The sequence below is a fragment of the Suncus etruscus genome, chromosome 15, assembly GCF_024139225.1.
Source record: "Suncus etruscus isolate mSunEtr1 chromosome 15, mSunEtr1.pri.cur, whole genome shotgun sequence".
In the NCBI taxonomy this organism is placed as follows: domain Eukaryota; kingdom Metazoa; phylum Chordata; class Mammalia; order Eulipotyphla; family Soricidae; genus Suncus; species Suncus etruscus.
This window is the reverse complement of record NC_064862.1, coordinates 15,667,959-15,691,590: the sequence shown is the minus strand read 5'-3', so window position 1 is coordinate 15,691,590 and position 23,632 is coordinate 15,667,959. Positions and strand designations below refer to the sequence as shown.

At 37.5% G+C, this 23,632-nt stretch overlaps 1 protein-coding gene across 1 annotated transcript in view; it reads right to left on the bottom strand.

The window, feature by feature from the left end:
• Nucleotides 1-23,632, bottom strand: part of GRM1 (glutamate metabotropic receptor 1) — a 504,561-nt gene that overhangs the window by 76,987 nt on the left and 403,942 nt on the right. The gene's annotated exons all lie outside the window — the stretch shown is intronic.

The following is a 23,632-nucleotide window of genomic DNA, read 5'->3' as shown; positions in this document are numbered from 1 at the left end:
CTTTGACTATGCTGTCTTAACAACTGATGCCAACTACAATTATGTTTGTAATCAAGGTGTTTAAATAGAAATATTAATAAAAAACTTTTATGCTTAAAAAAAGAAATATTTATCATGTTGGTATGAAATGTTTCCTTCTAAGCATTCCTATCTAGAATTTATGAAGAAATTGGACATGATGACTGATGAAATTAAAGAAAGGCACAGACTTATTTAACATCAAGTTAATACAAATCTAAGCCAGTAATTAAAAACAATAAACTAGTGAAGACAATATTCTATTGAATCTTGGTTTCTTATGGCAAAATAAGATTACCTCTCAAACTGTTGATAAAATATTAATATCATATGTCCTTTTAGAGCTAACAGCTTTGTGATGTTTTGCCATCTAATGCATGAACCTATACATCTTTTCAATGATTTGAATCTTTGTTCTAGCTGATTGAAAGTGGCCTTCAACAATTTACACCCTCTAAAATGTATGCCCTTTGTCATCTCCAACCACATTGCTTTAGAGTTGGACTGTGTGACCATTAGAACATGGTGTGTGTGATATCTATTCAGTATGAGGCCATAAAATACATAGTGACCTCTACCTTAGACTCTTGCAGCTGGTTTAAGCCAGATACAATATTTTAAGGATACTCATGGAGTCATATGGAGAGACTCATTTTCCAGCTCTCAGATGACAGAAATCAGAGAAATTATAGACTTTCATGAGTGCTAATTCCTCAGTTAAGCCTCTCCTGAATTCTTTCTTGATCTTTAGAAAGGGGGCAAGCAATAGTATATTTAAGGCTCTTGCCTTCCATGTGGGTAACCCTGGTTGAATTCCAGAACTGCATATGGTCTCTGAGTATCCCTGAGCACTGATTCAGGAGTAAGCATTGAACACATCTGGGTAAAAACTTCAACCAGTAAATTAATCAAGTTTTCTGTAAAAAATGTAAGTGAAATGTCTCATTTCACTCATATGTAGTATATAGATACCTCACTTATTTTATATTGAAATGTTTTTAAGCAAACTCATTTAATACAATGTCCAATGTTTTGCTATTTCTTACTTTAAAATATCATTTCTAGGACTGGTGTGTAGGTGAAGTAGTAGAATACATGTCTAACTCATGTAAGACCTCATCTAAATACAATCTCCAAGGCTGCACAGTGAAGGGGTTGTTCTTTTCTATAACTGAAACCCAACTACAAACATGTTTGTAATCATGGTACCTAAATAAATATGTTATTAAAAAATAAAATAAATTCAATTCAATTTCCACAACACTCCCACGCACAATTAGGAATATGTATATCAATTTCATTTTCCTTATATTTCTATTGCTCACTGTAGAAGTTACATTTTGTTATGGTATATATTTTCAGTTGACTTCTCTCGACATTCATATCTTCTGTTAAATCCATTTATGTGTGTTTATAGTGCGTATTTATTTTAATATCTTTTTTTTGTTTTTTTGTTTTTTTTTGGGGGGGCACATCCGTTTGATGCTCAGGGGTTATTCCTGGCTAAGCGCTCAGAAATTGCCCCTGACTTGGGGGGACCATATGGGACACCTGGGGATCAAACCTAGGTCCTTCCTTGGCTAGCGCTTGCAAGGCAGACACCTTATCTCTAGCGCCACCTCTCTGGCCCCTTATTTTAATATCTTAACTGCTAATTCCACCCATCATGTAGTTTCAAATTGTTTCTATTGTTTGATTTTCCTTCTGGTCATGTGTCACATTTTTCTTGCTTTGTCTCAAGTCTAAAACTTTTTACCAGATACTAGACATTATATACATATTGTGTTGAATTCGTTCCTCCTTTCATTTTTATTCTTGAAGACTTATTTGATTTTGTCTGGCCACCAATTAATTTCCTTTGGCTCAGATTGAGCCTTGCTTTGGTTCTCAGGGACAGACTGGAATAATGTCTACTCAAGAAATATTTTCTATTATTGATATACAAATCCTTTGAGAGTTCTATTTAATTCTATGTACTAAATAGAATCCCCCCATGTTTATGGGCCTTTTGTATGACACCGTATGAGTCCTTCCAAATTCTCTTCTATTCATATGTAGATTGGTCAGATACTCAAAGGAACACATAATAGCTTCTGGAATATTTTTTGTATGGGTATTTTATTCCCTTATTATTTTACAACTTCTAGCTATTTGGGCTAGAATATAGTAAATTAACTTTCATTTCCCCTTTTTAAAATTTTGGTTAGTGTGTGTGTCTGTACCTGGTACACTTGCCTTACTCCTGGCTCTGCACTCAGGGATCACTCCAGATGTTCAAATAGCAGACATAATATAGTGTGAGGGATTCAACTAGGTCAGTCATATGCAAAACAAACACTTTAAACCAGGGGTCTCAAACTCAATTTACCTGGGGGTCACAGGAGGCAAAGTCGAGGTGAGGCAGGGCCGCATAAGGAATTTCGCTTACCGAATATTCGCAATAAAAAATCGCATTAGTAAGAAAAAATTGCAAAAAAAAATTCCATTAAACATTTGCATACCCCGAACGGAACTGCTGGGGTATGCGAATGTTTAATGAGATTTTTTTTTCTTACTAATGCGATTTTTATTGCGATTATTCAGTAAGTGAATAATCGCGAATACTGCGATATTTGAAGGCCGGCCGCGGGCCACAAAATGTACGGAGGGCCGCAAACAGCCCGCAGGCCGTGAGTTTGAGACCCCGCTTTAAACCCTGTACTAATTCTTAGGGCTCTTCTAGCTTTTGTTACCAAATGGTTAAGCTCTGTGTTCTCACTGGACAATATTCAGAAAGTTTGAGTTATTTTAGACTTTAACTTTTTTGTTTTCCTCAATTCTCTGGAATCAAGATCTCCAGTGATTTCTAGAGCTTAAACACAGCTATTTCATATATTATATCTAGTTTTCTAGTTATTTACAACTGAAAACAAAACCTGCACCAAGTTTTTCCCTTGTGACAAGAAGTAGAATTTCCTCCCAACACATTATTTCCCATTTGCAAGGACAGAAATTCACCTGTAAATATTTCCATGGATTAAAATCACACAAAGACTATACTTCAAGCAATAAAATTAACTTCTCACAGATCAGTTTGAAATTTATATCACTACTTTGAAATGCACAGAAAAATGACAGTACCTTGAGAATAAAAGGGTTTTCTTTTCCATCTTTTTTTTTTTGGGGGGGGGGCACACCCTGTGACGCTCAGGGGTTACTCCTGGCTATGCGCTCAGAAGTTGCTCCTGGCTTCTTGGGGGACCATATGGGGCGCCGGGGGATCGAACCGCGGTCCGTCCTAGGCTAGCGCAGGCAAGGCAGGCACCTTACCTCCAGCGCCACCGCCCGGCCCCTTCTTTTCCATCTTTAATTTTGAAATAATAAAACATTTTTATTTCTTTTACTGTCTAATTTTAGATAGTAGGGTCAAATTAAGTCTTGAAAAATTTACATCTATATTTAAAACAGACATGAGAAATTAAATGCAAAATAATAATTTGCTCTATAATATGAACAAAATAAAATTAATTAATGATGCCTTAATAAGTAATTCTAATTAATTTTGAATGGGGCCTCTTGAACTAGAAGTGTGAGTAGGGTGCTTGCCTTGCACTTTAATTCACAGTTCAATTCTTAGCACCCTTTATGGTCCCCTGAGCACTACCAAGAGTAATCTTTGAACAAGATCCAGGAGTAATCCCTGAACACCACTGGTGTGGCATAAAACCAACAAAAGTTTTGAATGAGTGAATAAATGAATAAATATGTTAATAAATCACTAAAATCAGCACTGCTCAAATGAGGATAATTTTCATTACTTCTCGTTTATTAAGTCACTGAATGCATGTACTTTTGTAAGACCACGTATAACTCAGAATTTGTCATTTTTCTCTGATTGTTATCCCTGCACACTCAGCTTTTATAATTTTATAATTTATAATAAATTATTATAATATATTATATTATATTACATATAACATGTAATAAATCATTATAAATTTTATAATTTATAATCCCTTCTTTGTCTTTTTTTTTCTCTTCAGAGAAATGGATATGTAGTTTTCTAGGCAGGAATGACTGTAAGTTCCTAGCCATGCTTGCATAGTTCATGGGTTATATCTTTCAAGGTATAGAAAAGCATACCAAGAACACACAATATGATCATTGAGTAAGAATTAAATTTAATTTTTAATTTTTAATTGTGTATGGGACACTAGTATCTCATAAACTAAATGCCTCTGGTCTTTGTTTATTAACCTGCTATTTCTTGTGTAAGTCATTCAAAATAAGAAAGGACAGGATTTTAGTATAATTACTTTATATTCTCACAACATCTTTATAACTCTGTTTTATGAGATTTCAAATAGTATCGAGACAGCATTTAAGATGTTTTCCATCTACTTTTTGCAAAAAATGCTATAAGCTATGTAGAAAACAGATGAGACCAAGCATTTATATGGAGGTGCGTGTGTAAGTACATGTGTTATTTTTAATAATCTAACATATAAATACATATTAAATACAAGGATATTATATTTAATTTATAATTCATTATTTTCTCCATTTATTAATATCACTACTTTCAAGATGAAATAACTTCTACATAAGAACTATATTTGAGTGGGGCCAGAGCAATAGTGCAGCAATAGGGCATTTGCTTTCCACACAGCAGTACAGGACAAGCCCAGGTTTGATTCCTGGCATCCCATATGGTTCTCTGAGCCTGCCAAGAATAATTTCTGAATGCAGAACCAGGAATAACCTCTAAGCACAGCCAGGTGTGTCCCAAATAACAACAACAAAAAAAAAACAATAAAAAAAATCTATATTTGGAGCAGAGGCCTTTGGATGCATTTTAATTGAAACTTCCTGATAATTAAAATATTAATTGTATTTTATTATCACAAGTTAGCTTTTGTCCTCTAAATTCTTTCACATATGTAGTAGGTAGATTTGATTAAGTTGCAGTTTATTTTAATCTTTTATATTGTCTCTTATTTATGATTATATTAGAATATCACCAATGTCATATTTTAATAATTCTTCATATTTAGTTTGCTTGCAATATGCACTCAATAAATAAATAAAATATTCCTTTATTGTTGTCATAATAAAACACTTTATGACATCTAGGTCATGATAGTAGTTTTTATCTTTTATCTTTTTATCTTTGAAAAACAAAGTTTGCCAAATCACAGAACCTCTTTGGAATTTTTTTGCATTTTATGTATATATATATTTATATATACATGGTTTAGGATTATTGTTAGCAAAATCAGATCACCTGATACTATATACAATGCAATGGTTCAATGACAGATGCTATAGGAATCTATAAATCTTTATAGCATAAGAAGATGACTATTGTGGCTGTTTCTAGAGTAATTTAAAAAGAAAATTTAAATTATATTGTTTAAAAAAAGGAAAAGTAATAGCATAAAAATATAGTGAAAGAAAAGTAGTGATAAATAAAGGAAACAAAGAAAAAAGAAAAAATTATTCATAGAGAAATATCATAAGGAATAAACAGAAGAAAGACATCAGGCTTTTTCTAAGAAAGACACACAGCGATCCAGTCAGTCCTAGCTTCCTTTGCTCCATAATACCTCATACATGAGTTCCAATTGTTGATGTTTCTCTCTAGCAACACCATACGCTTCTCAGAAGAATGAACCATATGTAACTTTTTTTTTTTGCAATCATTTTCTAGCACAGTTTATGGCATATCTTAGTTACCTAATCTTGGATATGGAAGTAAGGAGGTAAATAATATGGCATATAAACTAAGTAGAATCAATGGAAAAGAAGATTCTAAGAGATTAAAAAATAAGAAAAATTGAAAAAAAAAGAGAAAATTAAAGAGACCCTTCTAAGAGAAAAGAACAAAAATTAAAGTGATGCTTTCAAGAAATCTCTACATTGTAATTTCTTTGGAAAATCAATAGCAATTATAGGAATAAAATGTTTGCTACTATATATATCTCCATTGGCTATCTGCTGGCACTTTATACAGAATTTCCCAAAAATAAATCGCAAAAACAATTTTAACAAAAGGCAAGAGAACTGGTTCTTTTAAAGAAACTTGCCACAGTGGGTGGGAGGGAGCTTAGAACAGGGAAGGAACTGCTGCAACAAGGATAGGGGAGTGGTCAATTTGGGTGAGAACTGGTTCCTGAAAGGAGGTTAAGTAATATACTTTTGGTGGCGGTGGGTGATAGCATTGCAAACCACAATGCCTTAAAGGAAAAAAGAAAAAAAGAAAAAAGAAAATTGTCTGTCTTAGAGGCAACCTTGGGTGGTAGGGAAACTGGGGACACTGGTGGAGGGAGGGGAACACTAGTGAAGGAATTAGTACTTGATCATTGTACACCTGAAATTTAATCAAGAATAATTTTGTAACGGTATTTTATAGAGATTGAATAATTTGCTTTTATTGGGGGGGGCACAACTAAGTGGTCAGGAATTATTCCTTGCTCTGTGCACAGAAATAATTCCTGGCAGGCTCAAGGGAACCATATGGATGCTAAGGATCAAATCTGGTCAGTAATATGAAAGATAAAAGCCTTACAAGTTGTACTATTGCTCTAGCCCCTAATTCAATAATTTTTCGTAAAGAGGGAGCTAAATATGTGCATTTTTTTGACCAGTGAGCATCTTCAAAGGGAATCAGTACGCTAGGTAAATCACAGGCCTGTTATTTCCTGCTATTTCTAAGAAATAGATGTTGGCTCCTGCTGTAATAATAGCTACCAGGGAGAAGATCTGTCATGCTGAGAACCAAAATTATATCTCAGAGACTGCCTCATATATATGCGACCAATTTTCATCTAATAACTTATTATAGCAGATAAGATGTGTGGGGATAAATAAACGAAAGATCTTGTCTTTAAGGTTAACAGGCTAATAGGCAGTAACAAAATACAGATACAGAAATAACGAATGTGTTCATATTTATCTTGGTTCACTTAGAAAATACAAAATACACATAGAGCTTCCACAATATGCCAGGCAATGTTTCAATACTAGTGACAGTGAGCCATCAAAATAGCTTCCCTGTCCTTGGTGAGCTGAACCTCTAGATCAGGGCTTTCAGAAACTTAAAAGCATTAAAGTGGAAAAGGGTGAATGGCAGATAAGAAAGTAAAACAAGTTTTAATAAAGAACCTTCACCATTTAAGAACTTGGGCAATCCCACTCTGGATTTGTATAGCCTGACAGCGAGTGCCTCCTTGATGTTTGTACCAGTTTGTTGTATATAAAGACATTGAAGAAATAAATTTAGCTAGAGAGCTGATAGTCCGAGGAGAGTGAAAGAAAGAGATGATTTAAGGACTCTTAATTTGAATTACCTGACCTCAGACATCAGCAAAGAAAGCTTTGCTGTTGAGGGTCCTGAATTCAATCTTTTGTCTGCCATCTCTCCAGGATGAAGACTAGCCACAGAGACTTTGCCTTGGTTTCCTCTTCCTTTTTGAGATGTAAAGGTACACTGAGGCTTGATTAGCATTAGATAGGTACTTTTGTCTGTTAACAGCATCTGCCCTTCCCACCATCAATGCCCCCATCTCCTTTCTCCCCCAACCCCTGCTGGTACTCAAGACAGGCATTTATTTCTCTCACTACCATTGTCATGATAGTTGTTAGTGTACTTTGTGGTAAGTGTCATGTCATAGGCCGGTCCTTCCAGCCCTCGTTATTGTCCCTGGGTATTATTTCCATACTGTCTTTTATTTTTCTTAAATCCCCAAAATGAGTGAGACTTTTCTGTGTGTATCTCCTTCTGACTTATTTCACTCAGCATAATAGTTTCCTTGTTATCCATTTATAGGAAAACTTTATGACTTCATTTTTCCTGTTGACTGCATAGTATATCATTATGTTATGTACCATAGTTTCTGTAGCCACTCATCTGTTGTCAGGCATCTGGGTTGTTCCAGATTTCAGCTATTGTAAATAGCACTGCAATCAATATAGGTGTGCAGAAGGCATCATTGTATAGTATTTTTGTGTTCCTACGTATATACCTAGTCTTCTTTTTCTAATTCTCATGGACCTTGCTTCGGGTTTGTTCATACGAGGCTATACTCTGAACACCAGTTGCCTTCCTCCAGCCTCAGCTTTGATAGGGACTGTCCTGGAGTAATCTTGCGTGCCTGAGCAGGTTAGCTCTGCCTGATCAGACATTGTCATCTGATGAAGACTTAAGGAGTGAAACAAATTAGTCTTAACTTTTCCCTGTGAGACTAACCCAGATCATAGGAGCAAATAGAACAAAGACCTGTTACTGAGAATATCTTTGTCCTCATATTTTTTGTCTCCCATCTCTAATTCTTCTTCAAAAATATTCTTTAAAAATGGTAATGGGCCTTGTCTGCTACTGTCACTCCCAAAACATAGAAACTCTACTTCTGTTAGTGCTCTGCTATTCAATAACAGAAACAATTGGAACTTCATCTAAAATTAGTCAACAGACATGGTTCAAAGTTAAAGTTCTAAATAATTTAATACAACAGGTTATTTTGGGACCTGAATTCAGAACAAAGAGGGATGCAGTTTTGTAAAGGCCACATGGCAAGAATCTTGGGTTCTGAGCAGGGACATCATTTTGTAAGGACCATATGGTATACCAGTGGTCGGCGACCTGCGGCTGGCGAGCCACATGTGGCTCTTTAGACTTTTAATTTGGCTCTTCTGTGTCCCGGGCAGCTGCTCCAGGAGTCAGGACTCTGCTCCTAGCCTCTGTCAGTGCGCGCCCTGTGTGGCTCTCAAAAAAAATTTCAATCCTGGTTTTGGTGAGATTTGGCTCAGTGGAAAAAAAAAGGTTGCCGCCGACTACTGAATAAGCCACATGGTCTTCACAAGCCTATTTCCATTATACTGCCCCAAGCTACCTGGTCATGAGGAAGATTATATAGAGAAGGAATATAGGGAGGTTCCATATTTCTGATGATCCTTAAAGGGAGAGGAGAGGGAAAGGAGTGGAAGAGAAAAGGGAGTGGAAGAGAAAAGGGAGAGGAGAGGAAGGGAAGGGAGGGGAGAAGATGGGAGGGGAGAGGAGAGGGGAAAGGAGGGGAGGGGAGAAGAGAGAACAGGACAGGGGAGGAGGGGAGGGGAGTAGAGGGGAGGAGAGGAGAGTGAAAAATTCATAGTGATACCAAGAGATGTTTGAGTTTGAGCAAGGCACTCCACAGCATTGGTAAGTAATCTTTTGAGATGCACAAGCCCAGAAACTTGAAACAAAACTGTTGGGACCTGAATTCTGAATAAGAAGGGGTGCCATTTTGAAAAGCCACAAGGCAGACTTCTTTAGGTTCTGAGCAGGGAGGAACACCATTTTGTGAGGACCACATGTTGGGAGCCTATTTCCATAGATCCCTCTTCAGTCTTCCTGGCTGTACCAGGTAGCCTATCAGGGAAGGACAAGGGAGGAGTAGGAAGATACCCCTAGGCAAGAGCCAATCATTTTAAGGATCATCAGAAAGCTGGAACCTCCCTACAACCCTTCCCTATATAATCCTCATCATGACCTTAGGCAGGGCTCATCTCCTTCAGGGGATGGCCCCTGGCTGGCCAGGCTGGGGAATGTTGTTGGCAGACGGATTAAGGTGTTAAAAACTTGATTCCAGTTGTGATTCCAGTTGTGTGGTCTCGTCCTTCTACTTTGGAACCCTACAAAAACCTTTGTCATTCTAATAGAAATTGTCAACAAATGATAAAATCAGTCTTATCACATATGTAAAAATTAATTAGCTCAATTTTAAAACTCATAGATTATTAGGTATGCAAAATGGACCTTTTAACAGATGAAGTTCCTATGTTTTAATATATGACTATACAGTGTATGTAAATGAGTTGTATGTGATATGTCATATGTTCACTTAACTTTTCCCAAATTCTGTTTTGATTAACTAGATGAGAATAAGAAGTAGCAGCAACCTCACTCATTTTCTTTCTTAACTTTCAAGCTTTCAGATCACCATGTCAAAGTCAAGAATATTGGGGGAGTTGGCCAAATCTGACAGAGTCATGGGTAATTTCCTGGCAGTGCTCTGGGAACTACCTGGGCTGCAGGTGATGTAACCCAGGTTAGCCTCATGCAAGGCAAATACTCTATAGTTCTATTATCACTCCAGCTCCCAGAGTCAAGAATTTTAAGATGGAAAAAGAAAAAAGAAAAATAAGAAAGACTAGAAAGGTAAGTACCAAGTACAAAGAGTTAAAACACTTGTCTTTAATGCAGCTCACACTAGTTCTACTCTTAGTATGCATATGATCTCCTGAGCTCTTTTTAGAGAGGTCCCTGATCTAAGACAGTTCTAAGCCCTAAGCACAATTGGGTGTAGTCAAACAACAACAACAACAACAACCAAAGAAAAATGACAGAAAGAAAAATAAAAGAGACTTGTAGAAGAAAGGACATGAAGGTAATGAAATTAATTTTAAGTTCTGACTCTCAAACACTTCCAATTACCTACATACATATTGATTCTTCAAATTCTAGACTATGTTTTCCTTCCATTCTAAAGTGAATTCTAATCATTTTCTTGTAAAGTATGGAGAAAACAAATCTTAGCAGTGAAGTTTACATTTGTAAGCAACATACCACTTTATATAATAAATGACTGTTTACTATATAAGGATATGGCATATTCTGAGGCTTAGACTGATTACAAATCCAGTTTTAGCACTTTCTAGCCAAGAGAGCTCAAATTTAAATATTTTATACCTCTAAATCTTATATTAAAAAAGGCTAGTTTTTTTTTGATTGGGAGGGATTGTTTTAAGAAAGATTAAAAATATCTGTAACTGGTGCCAGAGCTGTGGCACAAGAGTAGGGCATCAAGTGTTCAAACTCTATGTGAACAAAATTTGACCACAGGAAACAGAAAATAGCATGACAAAAGTATATGCATCCTTTTTTCTTAGTACAACAATTCAATAGCCTTCCCAGAGATTTCTGTGAGCTTGGGGACACAGTAGTATTGAATAAAGTGACATCCTACTCAAAACTGCATTTTTGAATATGGTGGCATTTTCAAAATTTCCAAATCTCCCTTCACTTTTGCTTCTCCAGTAATGCATTCAACCCTAAATCTTGTTTAGCTTTAAGAATTCAAGATAATTGAAAAAGTACATGGGAACTACATTTACCAGACTCTTTGCAACTGTCCTCTGGAGAGAAGTGGCAAAGGGGAAAAGGAGCTAACTGGAGGCTGGAGAAGAGAAGGAAGTCAAGGTTTCTTTCCAGCTGCTTCCAGGGGATATTAGACTATAGACATGATTTCTCCTTCTATCCCTATATCACTGAAGAATAATTCCTACAGTTGCTTGTTAACTACAATAAAATTCATTGCTGCCAGAATAAAAAGAAAACATTATCCTTCAGAAGTTAACATTTAGGGTTACTTGGAGAAAGAAAGCAATATGAGTTCTGCTCAGCTATTCCTGCAAACCTCTCAGGCAAATTTTAGTTTATATATTCTTTTGACAGGCAGGTAAAATATGCTCTAGAGAGGAAAAATTTAGACTGGAAGGAATGGTTAGAGGGAGACAAAACATTTGTCTTTTGATGTGCATGCGGTAATTACAAATATTCAAGCTGGTAAAGAAAAAATGCTTTGAACTTTGAGATTGTTATGTGAAGCAGGAGACATTCTATGTATGAAGAAATGAAACAGAGACAATTCTTGAGAAGTATTGCTCATGGGAGAGTAGATAACAAAACAGGCATGAGACACAATGGAATACCATTTAGCCATGAAGACAATGACATCTCTCCTGAAGCTACAACTTTTATCTTGTTAAGAAAAATAACTAAGTGGGAGAAGGAGAAATGCCAATGATCTTTCTCATAGGTGGAATTGAGAGACACAAAAGAGGGAGTGGGTAATGTTCAGTAAATACAAACTTTTCAATTCTGAAAACAGAACTCAGGCCACCAACCAAATAGGGGTTTCTGTGAGGGTGAGGAGGAATGGGGTGGACCAGAAAGAACAAAAAACAATGACAGAGAGAAGTCTTTGTCTCTTTGATGCTTTTGGTGGTGCAATAACTTTTCAAACCATAGGCAAGAACATTAACACTATTGTAAGCCATGTTACCTTAATGTTACCTTAATCTTACTAAAATTCAACTTAACAAAGGAATATACTGTGCAACTGAACATTTGTTTGGTTTCATTTATCTTGATCAGCTCATCCTATCATGATTTCAGTAAAGTGCTAGAATACAAAATGGGATGGCTGGCTGTAAGTTTTCACAGCTGCAAATTTCTCTTTTTATATTTTTAAATAAAAGAATTAATTTTCCTCTTTTATTTCTTTTCATGTCTGTCTGGTGAAAAAAACCTCTAGTCAAATGAGATTCCATTTCATTCACTTGCATTCCTCCCATGGTGCTTATAAAAAAACAAGCAAATATTTCCCCCTCTTACCTCCTCTCCAGCTGCTCTGAGAGCAGGTATAGTTCTCTCCAGCTGAGGATACACAGTATTTCTAAAATTGACTCCCAAGAGATTTGCACTTAGAGTAAGTGCTCAGTAATGACCCAAAATTAATTTCTGGGTTCTCCTTTGATAACACCACATAATGCGAGTGTAATGGACATAATGCGAGTGTAAATCAGAAACAAGTCTATATTTCATAGCATAGAAATAGATGAACTCTTCCTTCTGAATTGAGGAACCCATTCTTTAAAATAAACAAAGAACTATACCTATGTTATGTGAGCCCCTATTCATATCCTAAGCGGTCAGAGGCATAGGAGGGGATTGTAAAAAGAGTTAAGATATAACACTTAGCAGCGCCGGACAGGCGGAGAGGTTGGGAAGGAGGTGCTGGGAAGCATAGGCATGGGCCGGGGAGCCAGGGAGCAGCAAGCAGTGCTGGAGAGGCGGTGAGGTTGGGAAGGAGGTACCGGGAAGGTCACGAGTGGGCCGTCGGAGGGTCACCATAACAGGTATCCCAGGAGGACCCTGAGTCCTGAGAGAGTGAAGCCAGAGGGAGCTCTAAAACTTTCGCCAACTAGCCAACGTGGCATAGGCAGCCTGGGGGGACAGAGAGCCAGGAGGAGCAGTGACAAGAGGGCCAAGAAGGAAGCACAGGCTGGCTCCCAGTTGGGGGAGGTGATTCATCTAGGCTCGCCCTCTTGGCCAGGAGAGAAACTACACTGTCTCACAGGAAAGAGAAGTGATTGGCCAGGCTTGACTGGAGAATGGGGGAGGGGCCAACCCTCAAAACATACCCACCAGGAACAGCACTCCAGAGAAGGGACCCAGCCCCAACATGCAGGTGGCAAAAGTAATCTGAATTCAGAAGGCACTGCACTCTAAGCCACACCAACATAAGCAAAGGAATATGGGTAGATCAAGGAAGACCCTGAATACAGGGAATATGAAAAGGATCCCTAATAAATTTCCAAGTCCTCCAAAATGCACAGACCCAACAGAAGAAGATCTTAAATTAGTCATGAGGAATGAAATGCAAGCCATGTAACACTAGCCAAGAAACACTAGCCAGCGAATACAAGAAATCCATGGACAAACAAATCAACCAACTAAAAGAAGAATTGTTACAAAATATGAAAGACTCCATGCAAACAGAATTAAAGGAATTACATACAACCGTAAAAAGCCAGAAGAGCAGAATCGCACAGCTCAAGAATCATATAGAACAACTCAAAGATAAACTGCAAACAAAAGACAACAAAGAAGCCAACAGAGAAATAGAAGGTAAAGCACTGGAAGTAAAAGTCCAGTATTTAATGAACAAAGACAAAAGAAACAATCTAAGAATTGTAGGTATACCAGAAGGGGAGGAAACAGGGAAAGGAGAAGAACAATTAGTCAGGGAAATAATAGCGGAGAACTTTCCCACCCTCTGGAAAGACGCACCTGAGAATCCAGGAGGTGAAAAGAATCCCCAACAAAATAGACCCTAAAAAACCAACACCAAGACACATAGTAATTCAAATGGCAAAAAACAAAGAGAAAGGCGACCTACTTAAAGCAATAAGGAAGAAAAAAACCCTCACATACAAAGGACGGAACATTAGAATCAAACCAGATCTTCCATATAAAATACTTCAAGCAAGAAGACAGTGAAACGACATATTTAAATGACTGAATGAAAGAAATTTTCAACCTAGAGTCCACTATCCAGCGAAACTCTCATTCACATGGGAAGGAAGACTAAAATCATTCTCACAAAAAATGAACTCGCATTATTTGCGCAAACAAAACTGACCCTAAATGACCTACTCAGAGACAAATTACACAATCCAAACCCCTGATTGTAATGACAACCACCCTAAACAACACAACTACACAACAGCCCACTCTGTCAATAATCTCCTTAAATGTTAATGGACTAAACTCTCCCATTAAAAGACACATAATAAAGAACTGGATTAGAAAATATAAACCAGATTTTTGCTGCCTACAAGAAACACACCTACAAGTACAAGATAGGCACAGGCTTAGAATAAAAGGATGGGAATCAATTGTCCAGGCCAATGAAAATAAAAAAAAAGCAGGGATGGCCATTCTGATATCAGACCAAATTGCATTCAACCTCAAGAAAGTGATCAGAGACAAAGAGGGTCACTACTTACTGATCAGGGGAACACTAGACCAAGAAGTGCTAACACTTGTTAATATCTATGCACCTAATGCAGAGCCAGCAATATGTACGGCAACTGATTGTAAAACTAGAGAAACATATGAAAGGAAATGTGATAGTAGTTGGAGATATTAATACTCCACTATCACCATTGGACAGATCCACCAGACAGAAAACTAACAAAGAAATAAGAGCCCTAAATGAAAACTAGAAGAACTAGGACTAATAGACTTATATAGGGCCTTCCACCCCCAGAAAGCAGAATACACATTCTTCTCAAGTCCACATGGAACCTTCTCCAGAATAGACCATGCCTTAGGATGCAAATCTAAGCTGCATAAAATCACAAAGGTAAGGATCATAAGAATCACTCTGTCAGATCACTATGCAACAGAGGTCAAAATTGACTGTAAAAAGAAGCAATGGAGAAAACCCAACACCTGGAGATTAAACAACATGCTGCTCAAAAATAGATGGATCAAAGAGGTACTCAAGAAAGAAATAAAAACATTTCTTGAGACAAACGACAATGAAGAAACAACTTGTCAAAACTTGTGGGACAAAGCAAAAGCAGTAATCAGGGGGAAACTCATGGCAATACAATCCTATGTCAGGAAAGAGGAAAACGACAAAATTAGCAGCTTAAAGGACCACCTGAAGGAGCTAGAACAACAGCAACAAAAAAAAAACCAAAAACAATTAGAAGACAGAAAATAATAAAAACCAGAGCAGAAATAAACAACATAGAAACTAAGAAAACAATACAGAAAATCAATGAGACCAAGAGTTGGTTTTTTGAAAGAATAAACAAGATAGACAAACCTCTGGCAAAAAAAAAAAAAAGAGAGAGAGGGAAAACACCCAAAAGCAGGATTGCAAATGAAAGGGCAGAGATTACAACAGAACCCCAAGAAATCCAACACATCATGAGGGTGTATTATGAACAACTATACTCAGTTAGGCTAGAGAATCCAGAAGAAAGTGACAGATTCTTGGAAAAATACCAGCTTCCAAGACTAGAAAAGGAGGATTTAGAAAGCCTAAACAGGCCAATCACCTCAGAGGAAATTGAAACAGTAATTAAGAAACTTCCCAAGAACAAAAGTCCAAGACCAGATGGTTTTACAGGTGAATTCTATCAAACATTCCAAGAAGAATTACTTCCACTGATTCATAGGCTCTTTCAAACCATTGAAAAGACAGTAATCCCAATTCCTTCTATAAGGCTAATATCACTCTGATTCCCAAAGAGGGCAAAGATACCACCAGGAAAGAAAACTACAGACCAATCTCACTAATGAACATAGATGCAAAAATACTCAAAAAATCTTAGCGAACCGAATCCAGCACTACATCAAAAAGATTATACACCATGACCAAGTGGATTTTATCCCAGGGCTGCAAGGATGGTTCAACATATGCAAATCAATCAACATCATACACTACATCAATAGTAAAAAAGACAAAACCACATGATCATCTTAATTGATGCAGAGAAGGCATTTGACAAAATCTAACGCCCATTCATGCTGAAAACACTAAGCAAAATAGGTCTGGAAGGAACCGTTCTCAAGATAGTTACAGCTATCTATGAAAAGCCCACGGCCAACACTATTCTTAATGGTGAAAAACTGAAAGCATTTCCACTAAGGTCAGAAACCAGGCAAGGATATCCACTCTCTCCACTATTATTCAACATAGCCTTATAAGTCCTAGCAATAGCAATCAGACAAGAGAAGGGAATCAAAGGAATTCAAATAGGGAAAGAGGAATTCAAACTATCTCTCTTTGCAGATGACATGATGATATACATGGAAAACCCTAAAGAGTCCACTGTAAAACTCCTAGAAGCAATAAACCAATATAGCAAAGTGACTGGTTACAAAGTCAATACACAAAAGACAGTAGCATTTCTCTATACAAATAGAAGTAGAAGAGAGAGAGATTAAGAATACAATTCCGGGGCCGGGCGGTGGCGCTGGAGGTAAGGTGCCTGCCTTACCTGCGCTAGCCTTGGAAGGACCGCGGTTCGATCCCCCGGCATCCCATATGGTCCCCCAAGCCAGGAGCGACTTCTGAGCGCATAGCCAGGAGTAACCCCTGAGCATCACCGGGTGTGGCCCAAAAACAAAAACAAAAAAAAAGAATACAATTCCATTTAAAATAGTATCAAAAAACATCAAGTACCTAGGAATCAACCTTACAAGAGAAGTGAAGGACTTATACCTGGCAAACTTCAAAACACTTCAGAAAGAAATTGAAGAGGATATTGGGAAATGGAAGAACATCCCATGCTCATTTGTAGGTAGAATTAACATAGTCAAAATGACTATCCTACCCAAACTCCTATATAGATTTACCGCAATCCCCATCCAAATTCAGACATCATTCTTTAAAGACTTAGAACAATCAATCATAAAATTTATCTGAAACCACAAAAGACCCAGGATAGCCAAACACATACTAAAAAACAGGAAACTGGGTGGCATTTCTTTACCTAACCTGAAGCTATACTATAAAGCCATAGTGATCAACTGATATTTGACAAAAGAGCCAAGAACTTGAAATGGGACAAAGAAAGTCTTTTCAACAAATGGTGTTGGTACAACTGGAAAACCATATGTAAGAAATTCAAAATTGACCCATACCTCATTCCTTACACAAAAATCAACTCAAAATGGATCAAAGACCTCGAAATTAGACCCGAATCTGTAAAGTTTATAGAGAATAAAATAGGTGGAACACTTGAAGACCTATATATCAAAAAGGTCTTCAAGGATGGAGCACGAATGGCAAGAACTTTAGCGTCAAACATAAACAAATGGGACTACATCAAACTAAAAAGCTTCTGCATGGCAAAAGAAACCCTACTTAACACAAGAAGACAGTTAACTGAATGGGAAAAAATCTTTTCACCCATCATATCAGATAAAGGGCTGATATCCAGAATATACAAAACACTCAGAAAGTTGAGTCCCTCAAAACCAAATAAAGCCATAAAAAATGGGAAGATGAAATAAATAGGCACTTCTCTGAGGAAGACCAAAAGATGGCCAACAAACACATGAAAACATGCTCACCTTCACTCATCATTAAGACAACAATGGGGTACCACCTTACACCAGTGAGGATGGCTCACATCAAAAATAATAGGAACAATCTATGTTGGCAGGGATGCAGCATGAAAGGCACTCTTATCCACTGCTGGTGGGAATGCCCCCTAGTCCAACACCTATGGAGAGCAGTCTGGAGAGTGCTCAAAGAACTCAGAATTGAGCTACCATTTGACCCAGCAATTGCTCTCCTAGGTATCTACCCCCAAGTTGGAAGGACATTCATTCCAAAGTATGTGTGCACCCCACTATTTATCTCAGCACTCAGTATAATAGCCAAGTCTTGGAACCAACCTTGATGTCCAACCACAGATGAATGAATCATTAAAATGTGGTATCTATACACAATGGAATACTACATGGCAGTCAGAAATGATACAGTCACAGACTTTGCAGCAATGTGGATGGACCTAGAACATATGTTAAATGAAGTAAGCCAGAATATGAAAGATAAACACAGAATGATAGCACTATTCTGAAGCACCTAGAACATACACCTTATATACAACTAATACTCAACAATCAAATAACAGTGTTTAACAGGGTAGAAACTCCAAACACTGTAACAGTCAACATATACCGGAAAGCAGTGCCCAAAACACATGAAAGAGGTACAACATAAAATCTTGACTACACATTATACCACAAAAAAACCCAGCAACATCAGAAACAACAGCATAGAAAGACCAGGTAAGTAATCAGCCTTCTACTTACAAAGACCCATAATAAGCCTTTAGAGATCTTCTACAGGATTACAGGTAAAGGATACCATGGGAAACCACTGACTCCAACGGAAGCATTCCATAAAAATATGTTTTAATGCCTTAATCTTTCTATACTTAAAATAACCTCTCAGCTTTCCTGTCCACAGGCATTCTTGGATACAAAGCATGGACAAACTAAAATTGCATCTCAGGGCTCAATCACACAAGATAACATACCCAGCTTGCACTATGAGAATGTCCCAATAAAACTCTTTAACATACCCTTTATCTCTAGGTTATACCTTCATTTAGGACTTGAAGCACATGACCACCCAGACCACCGAAGCAGCAACTGTGACCTACAGACTTATACTACAAGCCCTACTCATTGAACACATTCAAATAAACTAGCATTCCCTCACTCTTTTCTCTACTCTTCTCACTACTGTTTTATTTTCTTTTTCTTTTTTTCTTTTTCTCTCCTTTTCTTTTTAATTTATTTTCTTTTCTTTCCTGCCTCTTCCATATACTTTCTCCTTTCCCCCTTTGAAAATCTGACTATTCCTTCACCCCTCAATCCCATCCAGATTCCCCACCTTATTAAAACTCTTCACCCTCAGTTCCTAATCCAGTAGGCATCAAGAATGACCTCCTACCCCAGCGAGCCAGTACCCAGCACCCAAGAGAAGGGACAATCAGTCAAACCCACACCTCGCCCCCTATAAGAAAAGGCAACCAACTCCCCTGCTGACGCATGCTGTGTGGTCCTCCTTACCAACCCTTCCTAAAGTGGACTGTTACTTGAAACCAGACTCAGCTCTACAAGTATCCCCCAATGCATGAACTCTTCCAAGTTCCCCCCTGCCGCAAAATTTTTGCCAATCTCAAGAAGGTTAGGTTGGGAGATGAAAAGGTGCCCGGGAACCCACACACCACAGAAAATCTCAAAAGACAATGGGGAAACTTATACTACCATATAAGTATAAGACCTGTATTACACTACCTCTTTACCTGCTTTTCCCCAAATGCAAGATACTTTCTTGAATCACCTTGTTCCTTTAATTAATTTTTACTTCATTTTTTAAAAATCTTTTTTCTCTTCATATATATACATGAGCACATATATTTTTATTTCTATTTTTGTATTTTTGGGTGTGTGACCTATTTTTGTTTTCTTCTCTCTCCACCCTCAAATGCACCAGCAATATAATGTAGCACCATTTCTCCCTGCAAAGGCACACTAAAAAAGGGGGAATTCTTACATATAAAAACAAGCTCTTATATATTAGGGATAAGAACTCATACTTTTTTACAATATAGGGGTATCTCCCACCTTGAAAATATGTCACGTGGACCCAACTTAGACCCCAGGTGATTAGACACCAACCATCCAGCCTTGAACCCTGGATCACAGACATAGAAATAACACACTTTTTCACAACAGCCACAGGAAGCAAATCCCAACTGGGACATTCTTAATAGTTCTCGGACACCAACAAGTGTCAGCCCTAATATGATACCCTGACAATGAGGAAAATGGGAACAACTTGACCTAAGAGCAAGTTATCCTATCTCACCAGCTAACGATAAGACAAAATCATAAGACTTGTCACCATCTGGTCTATCCAAATGCTAAGATCGCGATTTATAGATGACTGGCTGACAGAACCATGGCCAGACTGTATGTATCCTGGGACCAATAAAAAAGCCCTAGTCTAGGGCATGAGCTACGACCTGCATAACAACTATGATCCCTAGTTCCAGAGGTCTGTCTGAGACTATTGCAATGGAAGGGGACTTCTGGAAACATAACAAAAGACGCTATCCCAGGCCCCTTCCTAGGATGAGCGCAAAGACCAGGACCGCCAACCACAGAAGACAGATTAAAACGACACTGAGGGAACAGAACTTCTAGAACCACAAAGAAAGACATATTCATAATTTCAACTCCTTGACTCATGCAGATATCGAGACCTCTAGATACAGAGGTCTGATTTTATCACCCAGGACGAAGCAGAAGTCTTCCATACACCACAAAAGCACCAAGGGGAGAGTAAATGAACCCGAAAGGAGTCTATAGTTAATACCATGACAATATACTTCAATGGTGGAGAAACCCTGTATCTTTTCCAATGGTCCTCAAACTACAGCCCGTGGGCCACATATTGTATTTATTCCCATTTTGTTTCTTCACTTCTAAATAAGATATATGCAGTGTGCATAGAAATTTGTTCATAATTTTTGTTTTTACTATAATCTGGCCCTCCAACAGTCTGAAGGACAGTGAACTGCCCCCCTGTTTAAAAAGTTTGAGGACCCCTGTGACTTAGGCAAAGGAAATTCCTTTTCGAATGACCCCAATATTTACTGTGCATCTGCAGGAGGGGGAAAAAGCACAAAACTATTTATTATTATTATTATTATTATTATTATTTACTTATCTATTTTTTGTTGATTTTATTGTTGTGGTTTGGCTATTGAAGAAGTGGATGTCTTCATTTATATTTATTTATTTTCTTCTTTTCTTTTCTTATGTGCTCTGCCACATTTTTTTTATCTCAATACCATGGCTTTTATATGGTGCTTACCCCCCCCCTTTTTTTCCCGAATGCACACTGGATACTTCATTTGACAGTTCTTTCTGCACAGTTGTGGTGTTTCACCTTCTTTTTCCCCTTCGTTTCTCAAACTAAGGATGAAAGCCTCTAAAAGGACTCTGCCCAGTTCCGGAGTATTTGATCCTTTTTTTCTTTTTCTTTTCTCCAGGTTATTACTATTCTCTTCTTCAAACAAAACCACATAACTTGAACTATCTAGTCCCGCCTCCCAATTAGGGGTGGGGGAAATAAGGAAGGTACCAAGACCAAGCAGGTGTAAGTCCACTAAGTAGTAAGCCAGGCACAGAGGGGACCACTTATCTAGCAGCCCCAGGGGTGAGGGAAGAGGATATGGGAAGTTGGACGGTAAAGGAGGTGGAGGGAGGACAATTTGGTAATGGGAATTCCCCTGATTTTATGTTATTATGTACCTAAAATATTATTGTCAACAATATGTAAGCCACTATGATTAAAATAAAAATTATATTAAAAAACTTAAAAAAAGATATAATTCTCAGGGGCCCAACCAGTGGCACAAGTGGTAGTGTCTGCCTTGATGCCTCTAGCCTAGGACGGACTTCGGTTTGATCCCCCAGTGTCCCATATGCTCCCCCAAGCCAGGAGCAATTTCTGAGTGCATAGCCAGGAGTAACCCCTGAGTGTCAAGGAGTGTGGCCCAAAAACAAACAAAACAATTTCAATTCTCATTCTATATGATGAGATGTCATGATAATACTCAAATGTCTTCTATGTAAGATCTTGAGAGAATCTTTTCAGTCACAGAGACATGTGAAAAATTGAGGCCTGTCGACACTGGCGGTGGAATTAGCCCGAATTCATTTTATGTCTGAAACCCAACTACGAAGGACTTTGTAAATCACAATGATTTTAATAAAATAAATTTTATTTTAAAAAAAGAAGAAAAAATGACTTTTCTGCAGCCAAAAGACATTGCAGCTTCCAAATATGCATCACTCCATCTTCCATCATAAGGGGAGTAAAGCTTTTCCCATTTCTACACCAACACTCACAGGTGACAAGACTACAATCCTCAAGACCTCTTTATGTGCTTTTTAGGACAACTTGCATGCCTTGGTGGGTTCTGTATCTCCTAAGAATGGCAGAGAGACTTGGCAATACTAGAAGACCAGAGTTTCAAATGGCATTGACTCCAGTCCCAGCTGTGCTGGGTGACATTTAGGTGACAGCCTAATTCATCCTAGAGATGAATCACACAAAATTAGAGATGGGAGAGACCTATTAGGTCACTTAATCTATACTCCTGCCAGCTCACAATCACTCCCTTACATTCCATTTCCCAGTGTAACATCTAGTTTGGTTTTTAAATAGAATGGGATGAAGAGATTGTGTGTTCACCAGGTATTCTTTCTAGCTCATCCAGTCAAATGCCCAATATTGGCTCTTTATTTACTTTATTTTTATGTGTACAGTAATATCATGGTTGCTCACTTGCTTCAAATCTTCAAGTAAGCTTTTGAGAATAAGTAATAGCAACTTCCTCTTGTCTCAAATATAGATATTTTAGGAAAAATAAAGGACTTGGTGGAAAGAAGAGAAATGCTAAGTAGTATTTCTGTTACTTCATGTCAACTTCTTTTAGTTGTTTTAGTTGTTAATTGTTTATTTGTTACATGCTTACTATTAAGCTTCTTTTTTCCTTAACAATAGCTAGAACTATGAGTAAGCAGATCATTATGATTGATCCATGTTTCTTTCCATTTTTTGGTAGCTTTTGGGCTATACCCTGACAAGGCTCTGGAGTTACTTCTGACTGAGTAGGAGCTCCTTAGGAGCTAGTTTGGGGAGTAACAGAGATATTTCTATGGTTGTTGAGGGGACCATATGTTACCAGGGGTTACACCTAGTCCTCCTATATTAAAAGTATGCTCACTATTTCTTTGGGCTATGGCTTCAGGCTTAAAACTTTTAAGAGGGTTGGAAGCCACAACTGATAGTACTTAGGGCTCTCTCCTGATTTTGTGTTCAGGATCAGGGGATCAGGGCTTCTGGTAGTTAAATACAAAGTGGTCACATGCATAGTTTTTAGCTCAACAATAGTACCTTGTTTTCTATATTGTATTTAATATCCCAGATCATCCACATCAGCAGAAATGGAGGATGGATGGTGTGTAGGGATAATATGTGAGTAGAACATTGAAACAAGAATAAAAGGCAATAGATATCCTGATGGAGAGTGCAGGAAAGTTTTACGCTTGAAACCCTAATAAAAAACCATTGCAAATCAAGATGCCTAAAATAAAACAAAAATATTTTTAAATTTGTTGCTAAGGAAGACTGAAGCATGGAAGGGAACCTAGGATACTGGTTGAGAAAAGTGAACATGGGTAGTGAAATTGGTAGTGGAACATTGTATTCCTGAAATATTATTATGAACAACTTTGAAAATCATGTTTATTTAATAAAAAATCATTTTAAAGAAAATATATTAGATCATCATTGCAATTTAAATAATGACATTTTCAATATTCAAGTGGTTTATTTCTTTTTTGAATCTTTATCTTTTAATTCTTGCTTAACACAGTAACATTCAGTAAACCTGGAATTTCCTTTTTTGGATAGTC